The sequence below is a fragment of the Lycorma delicatula genome, chromosome 6 (assembly GCF_047948215.1).
Source record: "Lycorma delicatula isolate Av1 chromosome 6, ASM4794821v1, whole genome shotgun sequence".
Classification (NCBI taxonomy): Eukaryota; Metazoa; Arthropoda; class Insecta; order Hemiptera; family Fulgoridae; genus Lycorma; species Lycorma delicatula.
Genome location: NC_134460.1, coordinates 131,270,794 through 131,289,390, shown reverse-complemented (window position 1 = coordinate 131,289,390; position 18,597 = coordinate 131,270,794). Strand labels below are relative to the sequence as shown.

Sequence of the window (18,597 nt, the reverse complement as noted above, 5' to 3'; positions counted from 1 at the left end):
CATCCCTGGATCACACAAGATTAATATATTCACAAATATGGTAAATAGAGCTATCGCTCTATTTATCATGTGTAATGTATACATGTTTTACATGTTTACATGGTTAATTTAACACCAAAAAAAATTAGATGTGGAAATAAAAATGATAAAGGATGTTGCAGTAAAAATTGGATATAAAACCTTATTAATTGATAATTCTTATAAAAAACAAAATTTAATTAATGTTTATAATGAAGAAAAATATAAAATCAGCATATTAGCCAAAAAAAACCATATAATAAGACATTAAAGAACTATAATGATAATGATTTTAATAGTTTGTGGCATTTGTAAAATATGTAATGATTGCGATAAAATTTATATTGGGAAAACTAATAGATGATGTAAAGCAAAGTTTTCAGAACATTTTAGATATTATAAACAATAAATTAGGTTTTTCTAATGTTGCAGACCATCTAATTATAAATAAACACTCTATTACTGACTTAGAACTAACTTGAAAATAATTGAAATTACAAGAGAAAATAATTGAAATTACAAGAGAAAATAATTAAAAAATTGGACATTTTGGAAAAATACCATATTTATAAATATAAAGGGTAATTCAGCCTAATCAATTTGCAGACAGAGTTTGATAATGGTGCTCTTGTCAAAGCTGCTGTAGGTAGCAGCACTTTTGGCAATATTAGTTCAACTTCATATTAAATTAGTACAGTGTTGTATTTAGTGGCTAGCCACAAAGATGAATACAAAATTTTAATTATTTGACTACACATATTTTATATATGTAATAACTTTGGTATTTTAATGTGTAACTTTGAAATTTTCATTTTAATTAACTGATGATGAGGAATTCATTGAAAGCGCTACTGATACATAAGGAAGAATAATAAAAATTAAAAATTAGGTAAGAGCTCTTATTTGATTTCTGTACTGTGGTGGATTGCTGAATTTTGTTTTTGTTTTTGAATTAATTTGTACAGAGGGAAAATATGGACAATATAAAATTAAATATATATTAAATGTGTGCAACTAATTTAAAGACTTAACTGAATAAATATAGCACAACTTATGACAAATAAAGACCAATTAAACATTTTATAAAAGTAATAAGTTCCCTTTAATACAAGCTGACAACTTAGGCTTTTAATGAGTATCATCCATTAACATGCTAATTGGTATGGGTCAGAGTAAAACCAAGATATCTAATTTTAAAATAAAACATGAAGTTTGTGTTTTTGTATGAGTCCCAGTAAGTACATAAAACTAATACTAGGAAGTGTTTATAAAAATAATATTGCAAAAAGTTTTAAGATTTTTAAAAACTCTCTTTTTGGCCATACATTAATAAAATTATCATCATACATTGTATGAGTTTAATTAGTAGGTTAATTTGGATTCAAAAACCCACATAGCCATTTTGCAGATTTCGCAATTTTTTACACCCGCACCCTTATTTCCACCCTTAATTTACTCCTGTATGGAGGGGTGTTTGCAAAGTAATGGTGGAATTTTGCATTGTCATCTGACCTTAGTAACTGTGAAAAATTTCATCAATCGGCAGTGTCAGGCAGTATGCTAAATTAAGGATGCAAGATTTGAGGACAAACATCAAAAAAAAAAATTGAAAAAACATTGTGGGTTTAAAGCAAGTAAAAAGGAAAAAATGTACTTAATTTTCTTTAACAACATATTTGTTAGATTTAAGGAAATTTTATTTTAACAGGCAAATAATGGAGATGGGTAAATGCTTCCCATCAATTTCCTGATTGTAAGATACATTATTAGTCTAACCAATTGAGAAAGTTATAATTTTTTTACTGTATTATTTTTAATTATTTTATTAATAATTTATTTTTAAAAAATTCTTTATAATTACAGAAAGTTTAAAGAGCAGGAGGATATATTACTAGAGATGGATGAATTAATAAAAACATTTGATAAAAGGGTTGAGAAGCTAAATTCAGAACAACTCAAAATTAGAATTAATGTAAAACTTTTAGAAATACATATATTAACATTATATCTTGAAGTAGTTGTTACAAGGGGTTATGAAAGTTTAGAAAACGATTTGACTCTAAAAGTTGATTCAATGATCTATTTAAAACATTTCAAAATACTTCAGGTATGTCCGTAGTAACTGTTATTTTATTGATTAATTTAATATTATTATTTATAATAAATATGTTATTTAATCTGTTTCTAAATCTACATTTTATGTTACTGTCTGCTACTGAATGAAATGCCAGTGAATCACAAAACACCATACTTAAGGGAAGTTTGTGACAAAATCATGTTATGAAGCATCTATCATCCTGAGTAAGATTTTCAGTCCTTTTACATTTTTTGTTATGACTTTTGTGATAAAAAAACAATTATCATTAGGTATCATCAAAACAAAAACTGCAAATATTAATTTAATAATTATAAAAAAAAGTAAAAAAGTGCAAAAGCTAACAGGAAGGAAATTGTTTGCAAGAGGAATGCACACCATATTAGAGATTATAATATCATATCAATAAATTTATTCTAAATTCACTACAGATTCTACTCCATAATGAAATAGCTCTCGTCACATTGGTATAATTATAATTCAGTGCATATGAATAAAATACATTCTCCTGCTGAGTGGAGATGTAGTATGTATTCATTATTTTCCACAGAAAGGGGTAAATTAAGTTATTGTATTACTTTATCTGTTCTAGTTTTTCTTATGGCTCTATGACACAGTATAAGTAGCAATAATTGCAGTTGCTTTCACTGATAATTATGTTCACTTCATAGCCCATATCTAGGGTTAACAAAAGAATTAATACATCATTGTATTTTGGAGGTCTTTGGCATGCTGATATACAAAGAGCCATAGGAAAATTTTGCAACGTGATGGAACAGATCATCAAACACAGTTACAAGTTAGCGTATGTTTAGACAGGTTCCAACCTGCAGTGCACAATATTTTGTGGTACAGAGAGTTTAAAAGAGGAAATTTTGGGTTTGAGGACTCTCCAAGATCAGGTCAACCCTCTTAGTCTGTGACTGTGGGAAATGTTGCTGCAGTATGAATGTGTGACACCTAGCAGAGTTGTCCCTGGGCATTAATGCACCAGCAATTCATGCTATTCTGCAAGATCACCTTCAAGTTATTTGGCACTCAAAAGATAATGATGATCAGATAGAACATAATGTTCCATGGTGCTGTGAAAAAGTGGGAAATCTCCCTAAGTGAACAATATTGTGATAGTGTTGAAACTTGTCTGTGCTATTATAACATTTTGACCAAGGAGAAATAGTGTGAGAAGAGTTGTAGAGCAAGTTGTGTTGGAATCTTAGAAGAAGTTACAGGGAAATTGTATACCAAGGAATGACTGCCTAAAGTTATCAAAGCTCTCAAGAAGCTGCACCCAAATGGAAGGATGGATAATGCTCTAGCACACCATTCCAAAGTTTGTTTCGAGTATTTAGCCAGCACTGGAATAAGACTATTATCACTAAAGCCTGGCTTCGCTCCATGCTGACTTTACACACTGTTCCCTCAGGTGAATAATTGATTGAAAGGGGGAGGCATTTTATGAATGGTGATGACCTCCTAAGGGCTTGGGGGTGATAAGTGTGCCCAGATATCTGATGAAATGTGGCAGGATTTCTTTGAAGACTGGTTTTGAAGGATGAAGAAGTATATATAATGTGTAGTGGAGAGAATGAGAAAAATTTTATTAGTCACTTTTTTGTAGTTTAGCCTGGTTCAGAATATTATTTTTGGGAATGATTTGTCATTTTTGTTAGTGACTTCTTATGTCTCACATCATTTTGCCAACAACCATTCAGTTATGCTACATACATGGAGAATAAACACAATGTTTCAGGACTCTCAAGTTGTATTATAAAATTTGTATGACAGTCAAATCTCTTTTTCAGCATTATTATATGTTTGTGTATACATTATAAATAATAGAAAGATAAATGCTTTAGAAATAAGCAAAAAAAAAAAAAACTCCCATATTAGAACACCTTACTTGTATGATGTATATATTACATACTGAGATTCATAATTATATGATTGTATGTGTGTGTACATACACACATTATTTGTATAAATGGCTTGTTTCTTTAGTGCAACCAGATATCAGAATAAAACTTAACTGTCAATTACTTAATTTATCATATTACTTTAATGTTGATAACTCATCAAAGATTTATCCCTAAATTTATCTTCTTTAAAAGGAGAAAAATGAAACTGGTCAGATATAAACAATAATATATACATAATTATGCTAAATACAATAAAGATTTTTTTTGTATTATCAACAAATCCCATTGAAATGAAGGATTATATAATTTTATTGTTCATGTACCTAAGTACCTAATGAAAAATTGTAAGATTATTTTATCTTAGAGGAAGTGAATTAGATTTTCTTTATTAAAAAGAAGTAAAAGCATTCAAATTTTTAGTCTAAAAATTTCTTAATGACTCAATTTTTAAATCATAATATTAGAACAAGTAATTATTGTTGTTTGTTTCCATTAGTTTTCAAAGTTTTCTCATCTTAAGATGAAAAGTTGAGATATATTAGTAATCAGAATTTAAAAACAATTAACATAAACAAAAAAATATTTTAAAGAATTTTTGAAATTTCTTCTCACACATTCTATGGGAAATTTTCCGTTATAACTATAAATATAAATATAGAGAATCATTATCTTCAGAACCGAAAGGACAGTTCTACTTTGAGTGGCCAAGAAATGTTCTAACTCACCAAAACTGGGAACAAATGCACAAATTTAAGTTTTAAGATGCAATATTTTAATATAATTATTTTATACATACGAGGTGCGTTCAAAAAGTAAGGAGAATTTTGAAATTTCGCGTGTTGTATTAGTTCGATTCTCGGGATTTTTTCGTTGTTGTATTTGTAAACATGTCTGAGAATTATCTGTACATTTTTAGCCATATTGGATGTTTAGTCTGTTGTGTCAGCTGTCAAAAGGATAACATGTATTTTGGTACGATCGGCGATCTTTTATTTGCATAAATAATGGATCAGAAAATTTATATTAAATTTTGCTATAAAAATGGAATAAAGTGTAGCAGTGTTTTAGAAATGTTAAATTTTAAATATGTTAAATAACAATACGTTATTGTTAAATGTTAAATATGTTATATTGTGTGTCTGCTATGAGTAAAGCAAGGGTTTACGAGTGGTATAATTGCTTCCAACAAGGTCGTGAAGACGTTAAAGATGACGAACGCCCCGGACGCCTCAGCACATCAATAACCGATGAAAACGTGGAAAAAAAATGAAAGAAATGATTATGAATGATCGCCAAATCACGAGAAGTCGCTGATGATGTTGGGATATCAATTGACTGATGCCATGAAATTTTTTCGGATGTTTTGGGTATGAAACGTGTGATAGCAAAATTTGTTCCAAAATTGGAATTTCGAGCAAAAACAGGGGCGAATGGAAGTTGCTCAGGAGTCGCTAAATGAAGTCAACAACGATGCAGAACTAGTGAAACGTGTCATAAAAAAGTGATGAAACATGGATTTACGGATATGATGTCGGAATTAAGGCTCAATCGTCCCAATGGAGGCATTCTGGATTACCAAGACCGAAAAAAGCTTGACATGTACGGTCGAATGTGAAGGTTATGCTCACAGTGTTTTTCGATTTTTACCAGCATTGTGCAACATGAGTTCTTGCTCTAGGTCAAACGATCAATAAGGAGTATTATCCACAAGTTCAATACCGTTTGCGTGAAGCAATCCGAAAAAACGCCCGGATTTGCGGCGAAACAATTCACGGCTTTTGCACCACGATAATGCGCCTGCTCACACTTTATTACCTGTTTCTCAAATTTTAGCCAAAAATAACAGTTTAATGATACCCCAGCCACCATATTTGCCAGACATGGCCCCGTGTGACTTTTTTCTATTCGCAAAAATAAAGAGAACCTTTCCGTCGTTTTACAAGCATAGATAAAATTAAAAGCGAATAGCTGAAAGAGCTAAACACTATTCCAAAGATTGAGTTCTAGAAGTATTTCGGGGATTGGAAAAAGCGTTGGCGTATGTGTATAATATCTAATGGGAACTATTTTGAAGTGGATAACATTAATGTAGACGAATAAAAAAAATTCTTTACAAAAAACAAAAATTCTCATTACTTTTTGAACACACCTTGTATGTATAAATATATTTAAATCCTTTAAGACATGTTTAGTGCTTAAACAATTATTATTCACATAATAACAAAACTGATATCTAAGTATGAACAATTAATTATGGATGTGCAAACATATTCAGCAAATAAAAGAAATATCAATTTCTTTACTTAATTGTATAAAACTATTAATTCGTTTTTTTACAGGTGAATATTAATAAAAAAAAAATTGCATCAACTATGAAAGAAATAAGCGTATTACAGGATAAGGAAAAAGATGTACATAGAATTTTTCAAGAAATGATAACAGATAATAAATATGTTGATTATTTAACACGAATATTTAAAAAAAAATACAAACCACCCAAAATAAGAGCTGAAGGAAGTATACACTAACTATTTCTTTAAAACATAAAATATTCAATATTTTTACCAGTAAAAACAAAATACTGTAAATAGTTCATTTTTTTATTATTTTTGTTTGTTATTATTCTCGGTGCATTATATTTAAAAAAAACAAAACACTTGTACAGTTTAGTGCAGTGGTATTAAAAATATTTATTAAATATGATATTAAATATTAACAAAACTCCTTTCTGACACTGAAGTTAAGGTAATTTTAATAAATATATGAAAGATACAAAAAAAGAAATGACATTAGTGAGAAATAAATTTTCTGTACTGTATTAATAAATTTTTTTTCTGGTTTTACTGTATAATAGCTACCTAATTATGCTTCAGGTTAGAACATACCCATCTACTGGAGGAGATCATCCTTTCCAAGAAATCTTATTCTTCATGTGAAATTTCCTCTAAGCTGAAAAAGCTCAATAAACATGATAATCCAGACGTTTAAAACCATTGTTCTAAATAATAATTTAGTGGAGATACAGTTAAACTGTTTGATTTAAAAAGGACAATTTGCTTCATCTTCTTTAACTTCATAGTCTATTTTCCCTTGGATTTAGTTATTAAAGGTAGTACTTTCTCCCTGCATTATAAAACTGAGGTATTCCAATTTCATTGTGATTATCACTATCATTTGGTTTTATTGTTCTTTTGTCAAAATACCAAATTACTTTGTCAACTATGCAATGGAAAACGAACTAATAAATTTCTATATAAGTTGTAATAATTAAATGAATTAATCTATTAAAAAAATTTAATAATAATGTAATGATTTTTAAACTATAGATGAATCATCATCGTCTTCATCATCTGAGAGTTCAGATGAAACTGAAGAAGATGTAGCCAGTGTTGATTCTGGTGATTTAGAGTTTATTAAACTTGATGAAAACATTTGTCCTGACGGCCTTGAAAGAGAAATTTATGATAAAACTTTTGCATTAAGGAAACGAAGGTAATTTCAAAATTATACTACATAAATGAAAATTAATACAAGGTTGTATATGTAGAATAATTGGTGCTTTGTTGATGCCAATCAAATATAATACCTGAATAAATGAATAAACATATTATATTAGAGTAGATTAACAATGAATTGCACTTTTTCTTGCATGATTATTTGACATTATTCTAAAATTTATATGAAAAAAGAGATGATATAATTAATGATTTCATTTAAAAGTAGCCCCATTGTCTTCTTTTTGTTATTTGTATAAAAAACCAAAATAAAAACAACATAAATACTGGATAAAAGTTTAGATATTATTTCAGTTTCAAATACAATAGTAAAGTTCATTTTGGACATATATTTTATTCTAATTATTTAAAAAATACAAAAGCACACCCATTAATTGTGTTGCATTTGGTGGTGAACATTTCTTTGATTTATACCCTAATTTTATTTGTGATAAAATTCAGCTGCAGCAAGAAGAGCATTTCTTAGGTGGTCCTTTTTAAAGCAAGCCTCTCAAAATTGCTTATTCTATGAAGATTTGGAAAGTCCTGTTCTTCATTTCTAGATACAGACCATTCCATAAATACCTCTGTGAACTGTAGGTGCATCTTACTAAAACTGATGATCTATCTTCAGAGGCTGCAAAACACCTTAAGTATAAGTGCTTTTATATTTCGGGGGTTGGCTATTTGGGAGGTGTGGACATTTCCAAACCAGACCATGAAAATTCTGGTAATCATAAAATATACATAACTGGATAGACTGGTTAGTTTCTTTTAAATTGTACAGTATGGTTGAAGTGCCATAAAAATAACACAGTGATAGTGTCTTAGCGTAAACCCACAATACTGTAAAAATAAATCTTCTTTATCTCTAAAGATCCTTGACTCAGAAAAGGAGAACTTAAAACCCATTGCTTTGGAGAGATAGTGTCTGGTATGTATTAAGTAAATGAAAGAAAACTTCAGACCATTTCCGTAGCTTCCCTAAACTTATCATTTCAAGTATGAGTGAACCTAACCAAAAAATTTAAGTGCAACGTTAAGTGGTTTTCATAATCACAGGTGTCATTAAAATGTTTTATGATAGTTTTATGACTGGCTCAAATTCGATTATAGATAACAATACTTTGAATAGTACTTTATGTTATAATATAAATGGTATTGTTCTTAATGGGATTTAATTAATGACTATTGTCTGTGTATGTATGTACAAGATTAAGTTCACCATGTAAACTTTATTAGGTGTACTGCTTGATATGAGCCAGAGAAACAAAAAAAAAAAAAAAATTATTTTACAGGCATGAAATTGAACTGCAAGTTACAGAGCTTAAGAAAGCATGTGAGTTAATGAAAAAAGAAAATGAAATTCATCATAAAAAGGTGACAAGTATATCAGTTATTTTGAAAATTCGCCAAGATCAAATGGAAACCATCCAGGTAAGATTTAAATTTTTTTTTATTTTTTTGACTTAAAATGAATATGAAAAAAGAAAACAAAAGTGCAATAAGGCTGATTGGATTGAAGTGAGGCAGTGAGTTTAAAATGGAGAATGTGTCTGATAAGGGGAGCCTGATCCATGCAAAAATATTTTTTTAAATTTTATTTTTAAAATGATGCAATTATGTACAATTCCTAAAAGATATCAAAGAGCTGTAACTGTAATCCAATGAGATGTAACTTAAATTCCAATGTTTAATGACTCAGTTACTGACGTAGTGGCATCACACAAATGTAATGTTATATTGCATTTTTATCTATCAAACTTTGTAGAATTGTCTAACTTTCCAGAATTTTTCATTAGAATTCTAATGCAAGAGGGTGAGACAAATAGCACCATCACAAGGAATGACTAATCTTTCTGTTGATGGTCATTGAAAAGACTCATTACATTTGAGAAAGTAAAAATTGCTTAAAGTATATTTAATCATAGATCTAGAGGTCTTTACTTGGGTTTAAGAAGGTAATTTTGGTTAAACAAAAATAAAATAATATTTTTAAAGGGTTCAGTTAAGCAATTCAGGTGAGCTGGGGTTATTATTTTTTAAATATTACAAGTTGGGAATAGTCTGCTTTTAAAATAAATAGTTTGTTCTTCTAGTAAACCTTTTGATATTAATTATATGTACCTTCTACATAATTAATTCTGAAAGATACTGTTGTTCTCTTGAAGCGAACAATTTCCAAATAACTCTAAACTGAGTCATTAATAATATTTAATACTTTTTAAGTGTTACAACATTTGAATTTTAAAAATGTTTTTATGGAACATTTCAGAAACATCAATTGTATACCTAAAATCCATCAGGCTTGGTAATTTTTATTCATTAAAAATTTCCATATCATATTTCATGTCCAAGTTTTAAGCTTATGTTAACATATGTTTTAACACATAAGTTTTTAACATATGTACTATTTTCATTTTTTGAGTCTAAAATAAAAAAATTTAACTTTAAACTTTTTTAATTTAACTAAATTAAATTTTTTTAGACTGAATTTTTAACTCAATTGTGACCAACACAAAAATTAAAAAAAGCTATACTTAATCATAGAATGTAAAAAAATGAATTTAGTTGATTACTATCAGTAAATTAATTTGTTTTGTTGTCTATTTCATTAGTTACGACTTAATTTTTCTCTATAGCCAGATATAGAGATAAGATAACAATTACAGGTAAGCTTCAAGAAAAGAATGTGCAAATTAGATAAAATTTTATGTAATGAATCTATTTCATTTAGTTTTCAGTGCTAAATTTTTATAAATAGTCATACTAAATTTTTGATGATCTGGAAGAAGTTTTGTTTTAATTCACTGCTTTATTCAGATACCATCATAAAATAACCTCTATTGCAGCTATATGGAAAGAAGTACTCTGAATCAAATAAGCTAATGCTAGTTCAAAGATTTCAGGTTATTACTTATGCTGTTCTTTGTGCAATGGAATAATCAGATCATAAGAAGATGCAATTTTCAATCTTTTTTGCAACTTGTTAGTCTGATTCCTTCATATGTACTGCAGTACTGTAATGATGAAGTAATTGTAGACACAGGGAAGGGATGTAGTAAGTCTATAAATTTCAAGGTATTGTGTAAATGATATTGTTTTGTTTTTAAACATTTTAATTACTGAATAACATTTTCTAATAGTTCTAATAGTTTTCTAATAGACATCAATATTATAAACATATAATCTAAACTCTACAACCATCATAGTGTAGAATATGTTGTTCATTGATGAGAGAATGACAACTGACAAGTATGACATTAAAACCTGTTGAAATAGGTTTCCATATAAAAGACTCATCATCATCATAACAGATATCATCCATTAGACAAGATACTACCATGCTAGATTATGCAAAGAAAAAGATCATAGGAAAATTTTTGGATTGTCCTAATAATTAAGAAGGGCCTGATACACTTCCTGGTGGCCACACAACCCAGGTTAGTTTCATGCCTAGAAGATGTCCGTAACTTTCTACTCTCTGCTAAATGTTCTTAAGTTCAAAAACAATTGTTTTTTGTTTGACTGGTCCACCGTATGTATAAGCCTTGACCTTCTGAGTAGTATTTTCCCTTTGGCTAACCCATCTATAATTTCTTCAACTTAGTGCCCAAGTAATTCTAAAGTTACAAGTCCTGCCAACTTTTATGATTGTATTTATACTTGGACCTATATAATTCTAATTCATTCTTTCTGAATAGAACCAGAATTTTGCTTCCTATTGCTAGGGTAGGTCGGGTTAAAATTTTATGTATCAGTATTTTAGTTTCTCATGAGAATAATCTTGATGACATTACGTTTTGCAAAATACTAGAGATTGAGTCCTATTAATAACTGGAGATACTGAGATCTTATATTCAATTTTTCATGTCAAAAACCATATGAAACCATAGTTAAGGTTCCGGTCGGAAGAATTTCAGTACGGCTTCATTTTACCTATCAGCAGAAATCAGGTCAAGATTTTTTTTCCTCTATATTCATTTGTAGAAACATGCCCTGAGATTTTTACTTTCTTTGCAATATAACTCTTTGACACTGTGATTGAGATTTAGGTTATCTTAATGCATATTGAATTCCTATATGGCTTAATATTATTGAGGATTAGTGAAAGTGTTATAAACTTAGTTCAAGTATTAAATTAAATTGCCAAAAAGGTTCCAGAAATCTGATTTTATTTATTTATTATTGTTTATTATTTACAAGTATTTTAATTAGAAACATTATTATGTTTGAAATTTTACATTTTAATTCATATTTTTAAATTTCAGAGAAATAAACAGACAAAATTAAATCAAATTGAGACAGTTATAATAATGAAAGCGAGTCAGTTGCAACATTTAACAGAAAATTATAAATATGAACCTATAGACCAAACTGTTGTGTTTCCTAAAGAAGAACTTATTAAACTTAACAAAAGGGTGGCTGAGCTAGAAGAAGAAACTAAAGTGGAAATATTAAAACATCAGTAAGTAATAGACAAAAACTGTCGGAATAAACTATCATTACATAAATGCAGCCAGTTGGTTGTTTCTTGTGAAATTATTTTATTCAGTAGTAAAAATAAATTGGAAAGTTTTTGACTTAAACCCAGAATCTTACTGGCAGAAGTTTCTGTCCTACAAATTGTCTCTTTGCTGGGAACAGATCTGTATGAGCTGACTTATTCCCACAAACACATTTTTATACGTGATAGTCACTTTTATATGTTTTTCAGTTTAGTCAGTTCTATACACGATTAATAAACTTACCTAAACAGCAGCCATTGAATCAATACTGCTCTTAAAGATAATCAGCATTCTAAAAATTCTTTTATGGTCTTAAGATTCTGTATGAGTGAAGAATCCAGAATATCCGTCATGACATAGTCTGTATCATTTGAGCTGTTCTGGAACAAGTCCATTTATTTCCTAAATGCTCTAAGTCTGAACATCTTTCTAATACTGATCCTCTCAGCAACAGGCACCTAGAAAGTTACAGAATGCTCTTTGCAGAGATTCAGTTTTCCATTATTCCCACAGCATCAGGCTGATTATTAATATTTCAGTTTGATTATCCTTTACACTTTCTCCTATAGAATTTACATTCAAAACTTTTTATCATAAATTACGTGAGCTGCATGGTTTCAAAGTTACTTCCATGAAAAACATACTGAAAATTCAGTATATTTTTCTTTATTAATAACTGAAAAGTAGTCTTATGAGACTACTTTATGATGAGTTCTGGTAGTTTAATTAATTAAAATAAGAATAGTTTTAAAATAATCTACTAATGTAATTTTGTGACTTCTCTCTGAAAGTCAAGTTTCATATTTCTTCTCATTCCCTGTAGGTAGTATTAGATTCAATTTGTGTCTGCCTGAACTGAATTAGTAACAAGAGGTATGGGGTTTTTATTATCATAAAAAGAAATAATGGAAACATGCCATTTATAATAAAATAAATAATAAAAACATTTTTAACTTTTTCAGGACATATAAGACACATTTGAAACGAATGAAAGTAGATATAAAACATATGCAAGAGCAAGTAGAAACAATGAATAAAAACATCGTACAAGAAATGATGAAAAAGTTTGGTTGTATTATTGACATTTCTTTAATGGAAGATATGATATTAAAAGGCATGATAATGGATCAGAGATACCAAGTAAAACATTTGCAAAAAAAAATTGATGAAGAAGTTGCTGAATATAAAGTCAGTCAACATATTATATTTTTTCTTAATATTTGTTTCAAAGCAGTTAGTATTGCAATCTTGGGGAAACTTCAATTTGTTTACTATATAATACATGTTTTTTATATTCTAAAGATATCCTAATCTCCACTGTTAGTTATAACTCATGTGTTATAGCAATGTTCATAATCATAAAATAATTGTACCTTAGTAAAATGTTATTCCTTTGTTAATGTGTCTGGTAGGTAATGTTACTTAAATAAAATCCATACTACCAGCTATTTTCCAACAACCAGAATGTAACAGAGTAGTAATTTAAAAATAAAATAACATGAAATAAGAATAAATGCCAGGCATGAAGTAGACATAGTAAACTAATGTTATGTAATACTGGATGCAGTTTTTCAATTGGGTAGAAACTGTACTGTTAAAACAATCTGAGACTAGTGTTAATAGTAAATTCAATTTTTTAAATATCTTTTATTCCTTCAATTTTAATTAAATATTCTGTTATATTTTAATTAAATATAATCTCAAAATTATAAATTAATTTCAATAATGATTTTAGTATAAATCATTCTTTTTCGCTGAGGTAGGGATTGCCGCTTGGTTCAAGACCACCTTTTGAAAATCATTATATACTTTTGCCATAGTATAACACAATATTGGTATGTTCCCATACAGCAATTGTTTTTAAGCAAACAAAAGTGATTTTCTTTTCTATAGCATCTTTTGATCAGAGGAATCCGTGGATAAGTTTAGAGTTTATTATGTATTAAAATCTGATTGCCTATAGTAAAAAAACTCATGTGAATTCATTAACATGTTTGAAAAAAAAACACTTTTTTGAATTTAAACATTTACTTTTGAAAAACCATTAATTGAAAGAAAATCTAATTAAATATTCATGCTCTGTTGAATTGTTCAAAGCATGCAATTACCAACAAGAGTTCAAATAATTCAAGAAATACATGTTGTCAATAAAGATTCATAAAAGGAACAAAATTATATACTACAAATTACAGAAAAATTCACCTCCAGTGTGTTCAGAAGGCTGAGGTTCATAATTAACTAATTTGTTTTTGTTTTGTTTTGGGAGGTTTATTAAATACTAGCCAGTTAGGGCTTGCTTTGCTTGCTTACCCTCCCTGTCTAGCCTGTCTAACCTTTCCAACCTGTCTAGCCAGCTGTTACTAGCCCTTTCCATCTAGCTTTTCTTGTCTCAGTTCCTTGGCCACCCACTGCATTCATTTTCCTTGTGCTTGTGAGAATATAGATAAACAACAACTAAAGCCTATTCAATTGATAGAAAACTACCAGTATTTTGTAATTTTTTCAGAGTATGCGGGTTTCAGAATTGTCAGCCCTCAACTTAAAAATCATTATAGCTGGTTAACCATCCTTTATAGGGTAAAAAAGTATTTTGCATGGTTTTTAGCATTACCCAAAAAACACAATGACCATAAGACCATAAGACCATAAATTCTGTTTCTCACCTTTCTTTATTTTTTTTTTTTTTATGTTTTGTCGTGCATACAGTGATAGTGCTGTGGCTTTATTGGTTGAGCCACTGCACCATACACTGTCGCACCTTTAAAGCTACTTTTCTCGATAATCAAAAGAAATATCAAAAAGACAGAGATCAATTTTTATAGAAAATTTCATTTTAAATATTGTAAATGGTCTCCAAATTTGATTTGATCAACAGTCTGGCAGTAGTAAAGTTGAGTATCGACAAGGAACATAATCTAATTGTTACAGCAATCTATTAAAATGACGACTGTCTTGAAACTATGAAACATTTTGTAACGGCAATAGTTCTATGTTCTTCCCAAAAATGTTCTTCATAAATATTATTTCACTGTATATTGTTAATTATAATTTATTATTTCACTGTATATTATTGTTAATTATAATTTTTATCAAAACAAATGATAAAAATCTGATTATTAAAAGTTCTTAAATTTTTACAGGAATAAATCACAGTGGTGGTTTAAGGGGGATTAAGATAATTAAAAATAATTTCAAGACTAGTGATGGTATGTTTTTCTGATTCCCTTTAAAATCAGATTTTAATGTTTGGTGAATGTGTGTTGATAATCTTCTTATGATCAGACTCATTATTAATGTCTTTGTCTTAAAGGTTACCAAAGGAGACAAAATTGGGGGAGGGGCTTGGGAAGTAATGTAATTTCTACATAACTTATGATACACAAGAAATAATATGCAGTATGCGTATAAGGAAGTATAATTTACATCATTTAGGAAGAAGTAAGAATTAATACAATGAAAGAAATATTGAAAAATATTTAATACAATATTAATACAATGTATTAAAAATATTAATACAATGAAAAAACAACCTTTGCCTCTTTATATAACAGCATACAAACCACTATTATATTATGACAAAGGGATAATGTAAAGGATTGAAATCAAGAGTGAGAGTAGGATTGAAATAATTAATTTCACTAATTACTTGACAAAACTCTTTTGTCATTAGAAAAAAATGGGCTTTTAAAATATGAAAAATTTCTTTGACCGTAAAAGATTTTTTGGTAGTCTGAATTATTTCAAACAACCAAATTTTATCTCTACTAATATCATTAAAATATTAATAGTTCACTACCAGCTGCAACGCATTGATGGACTGCCTAAAAAGTATGTTAAGAACTATATTCCTTAGTTTGGCAATTATTCATCATAGTGACAATCTTTATTATATTTTTTAGTGACAATCTTTCATGATATGTTATATTCAGAGTTTTCCAACATTCATGGTTGGTTGTGGTAGATATTTTCTGTAAATAAACCTGAGAGATAAAAATTTTCACAATGATAAGTTTGGTAAGTCGGAAAGCAAGATTGGTCACAAACTTGTACTTATGCTGTTATATTAGTAAATTTCCTGTTTTCTCTGATATTATGGAAAACATCTTGTTGGAAGAACGAGGAAGAAAGTTTATTTGAAATGAATTGACTGGCAAAATCACCATAAAACTATAAGCAGACAAGTAGATATTCATTCGATAAAAACATGAAACTGTTTAGGTTATTAAAAATATTCCCAAAGTATATTCATGGAAGAAAAAATTATTTGTACTTAACAGGTTCAAGTTCTGTTGTTTCCAAGCCTCCTTTAAATCAATAAATTACAATATTCTTTTTTTTAGAAAAAGGTGTAAGTTTTATTAACTAGGTAGGTTCAGGAAGTTTTGGATTTTGCACATATTGATTAAAAAAATCGAAATGTATTGCAAAGAAGCAGGTCTTATCAATCAAGTCTTTTGCTTCTGAGGTTGTTTTTGCTTTCACCTCGGTCCCCTTTGATTAAACAAGGTTTAAGTTATATGATGTCAAAATATTCCTTTTATTTCCTGTGGACGAGATTAAAACATTCACTTGTATTATTATATATAAGAAAAAAAAAATATATGTATAATTTTTTTTCTTTTTGGTTGATATAACCACATAAGCTTGAAGCTTGTGCATGGGATTTAATTGTTTAATTGAATTTATCCTTTTAAATTTGAAAAATATTAAGAGAATAAATTCAATAAAATTTACAACAGTCATAGATAATTGTTTAAATTACATCCATTTTCAGCAGAAAAATTACTTTTGATTTATTTGATCAAGATGCACTTACGCAAAAATTAAGGTGGAAAAATTATTTAACATAAATTTAAAACTTCATAGACAAAATGTTTTGTTGTAAATTTTGTTCTAGGAGTGTCTCCTATCCAGCTTATTTAATATCCATGCACAAATATTTTAATAGTTTTATGAACTATTTCAACTTCCTTATTTTTTCATACAGTTAGTAGAATTTATCTGAGGTAAAAAATAAAACACTTCTATATTTTTTTACAGCTGGAATTACTGGAAAGAGGTGAAGAACTTGCAAAAATACAAAGAGTAAATACTGAAAAACTTCATCTTATGTGTGCACTCCTAGAGGAAAAAGGAAAAGTTGCAAAACTGGTTGAAAAAGAAAATCTCAAAAGGGTATATGAAAGATCCATTCTTTCAGATTAATTCTTTCTTTGCATGTTATGGTTGTTTTTATACATACTTTCCTATAACCTCTTACCTTCTTAGTTTATGCTGTACTAATCCATTTGTCAACAAAATTTATTCTTTTCAGGAACCCAAAAAAAAAATCAGTTATATTATTCAATACGTACAAATTTATTAATTTTAATATAGCTATTGTATTCAAAAGGTTTTCTCTAATTGAAAAATGTTGAAGTAAATGGAAAAATATCTAATTTAAGAAGATTTACAGATTAATTTAAAATCTAGTTGTTACATATAGTGTATTTTTACTCAGTAATATTTTGTCTTTAACTTCATTCTTTTCTAACAAAGTATAAAAGTTAGTGCTCTTTAATAATGGTGTTATTTTCAAATTATGTGATTAAGAAATAAATGTAATAAAAGATTTAATAATTGTAGAGATGAAAGCATCAAAGAAAAAAAGTTTTAAAGTATACTTACAAGAAAGGTCTATTTGTGTAACATTTAGTACACATATGAATATGTATGTGATCTTTAGCCATTTCTATTACAATGACAAGTTAAGCTGTAGGAAACTACTATCCATGACGATTATACTTAGCATAGCATTTCAATAAAAAAATTGATCACATTTGGTTTTCCTTTATTTAAGTTGGGAATTATAAAATTCACTTCTACCACTTTATCTTTCATTAAGTATAGAGTTTTTAAACGTAATTAATAATGCTAAGCTTATTTATGAAATTAAGTTTCATACATATTTAACCTATTGATTTTTCAAGATCCAATCTAATAGACTGGAAAGTCATATATAACTATAATGCTTTCACTTAATACCTCCAAGTACTTAATTAAAATATGAAATAATTATTTATAAATGTCTTTTATAAATAAATAGTACATAATTGTTAAGTAATTAATGTGCACTCCTACATGATGATGTTTTGTAAGCTGTAAACTAGTAATAGTCTGAATTTAATAAGTCTTCATCATACAAGATTTAGTTGTGAAAAAGCTGTTTTCCTGTCTTGTCATCACATTTTATTAATGGTTGAAACAGTTTAAAATATTGATTCTATTTACTTGTAGCTAGCTGAGTTAATTGTTCATATCTTATTTCTCTATCTTAAAAATTCCTTTTACACTTTTTCTAAACCTGAAACAGAATATTTATTATTTTGTGTGATTTCAACTAATATCCTACTAAATAATACACATCTAAACAATGCTCATGCGATGATGTACATATTCTGAATGTGAGATTAGCCTAATATCAGATACTCAGTGTATTTAATTATTATTATTAGGTGCAGTGTACTTTGAAACTCGGAAATAATTTCAGTTCAATCTGATCTGAAGTAAAAGATTTAAAACTTTCT

The 18,597-nt window shown here is 28.3% G+C and overlaps 1 protein-coding gene across 1 annotated transcript in view; it reads right to left on the bottom strand.

Moving 5' to 3' along the window:
• Positions 1-17,530: 17,530 nt before the first annotated feature.
• Tbp (TATA binding protein) overlaps positions 17,531-18,597 on the bottom strand; it is a 39,662-nt gene continuing 38,595 nt past the window's right edge. The window contains exon 7 of the transcript XR_012756729.1: positions 17,531-18,374. The gene's annotated coding sequence lies outside the window, so the exon portion shown is untranslated. The remainder of the gene's footprint in view (positions 18,375-18,597) is intronic.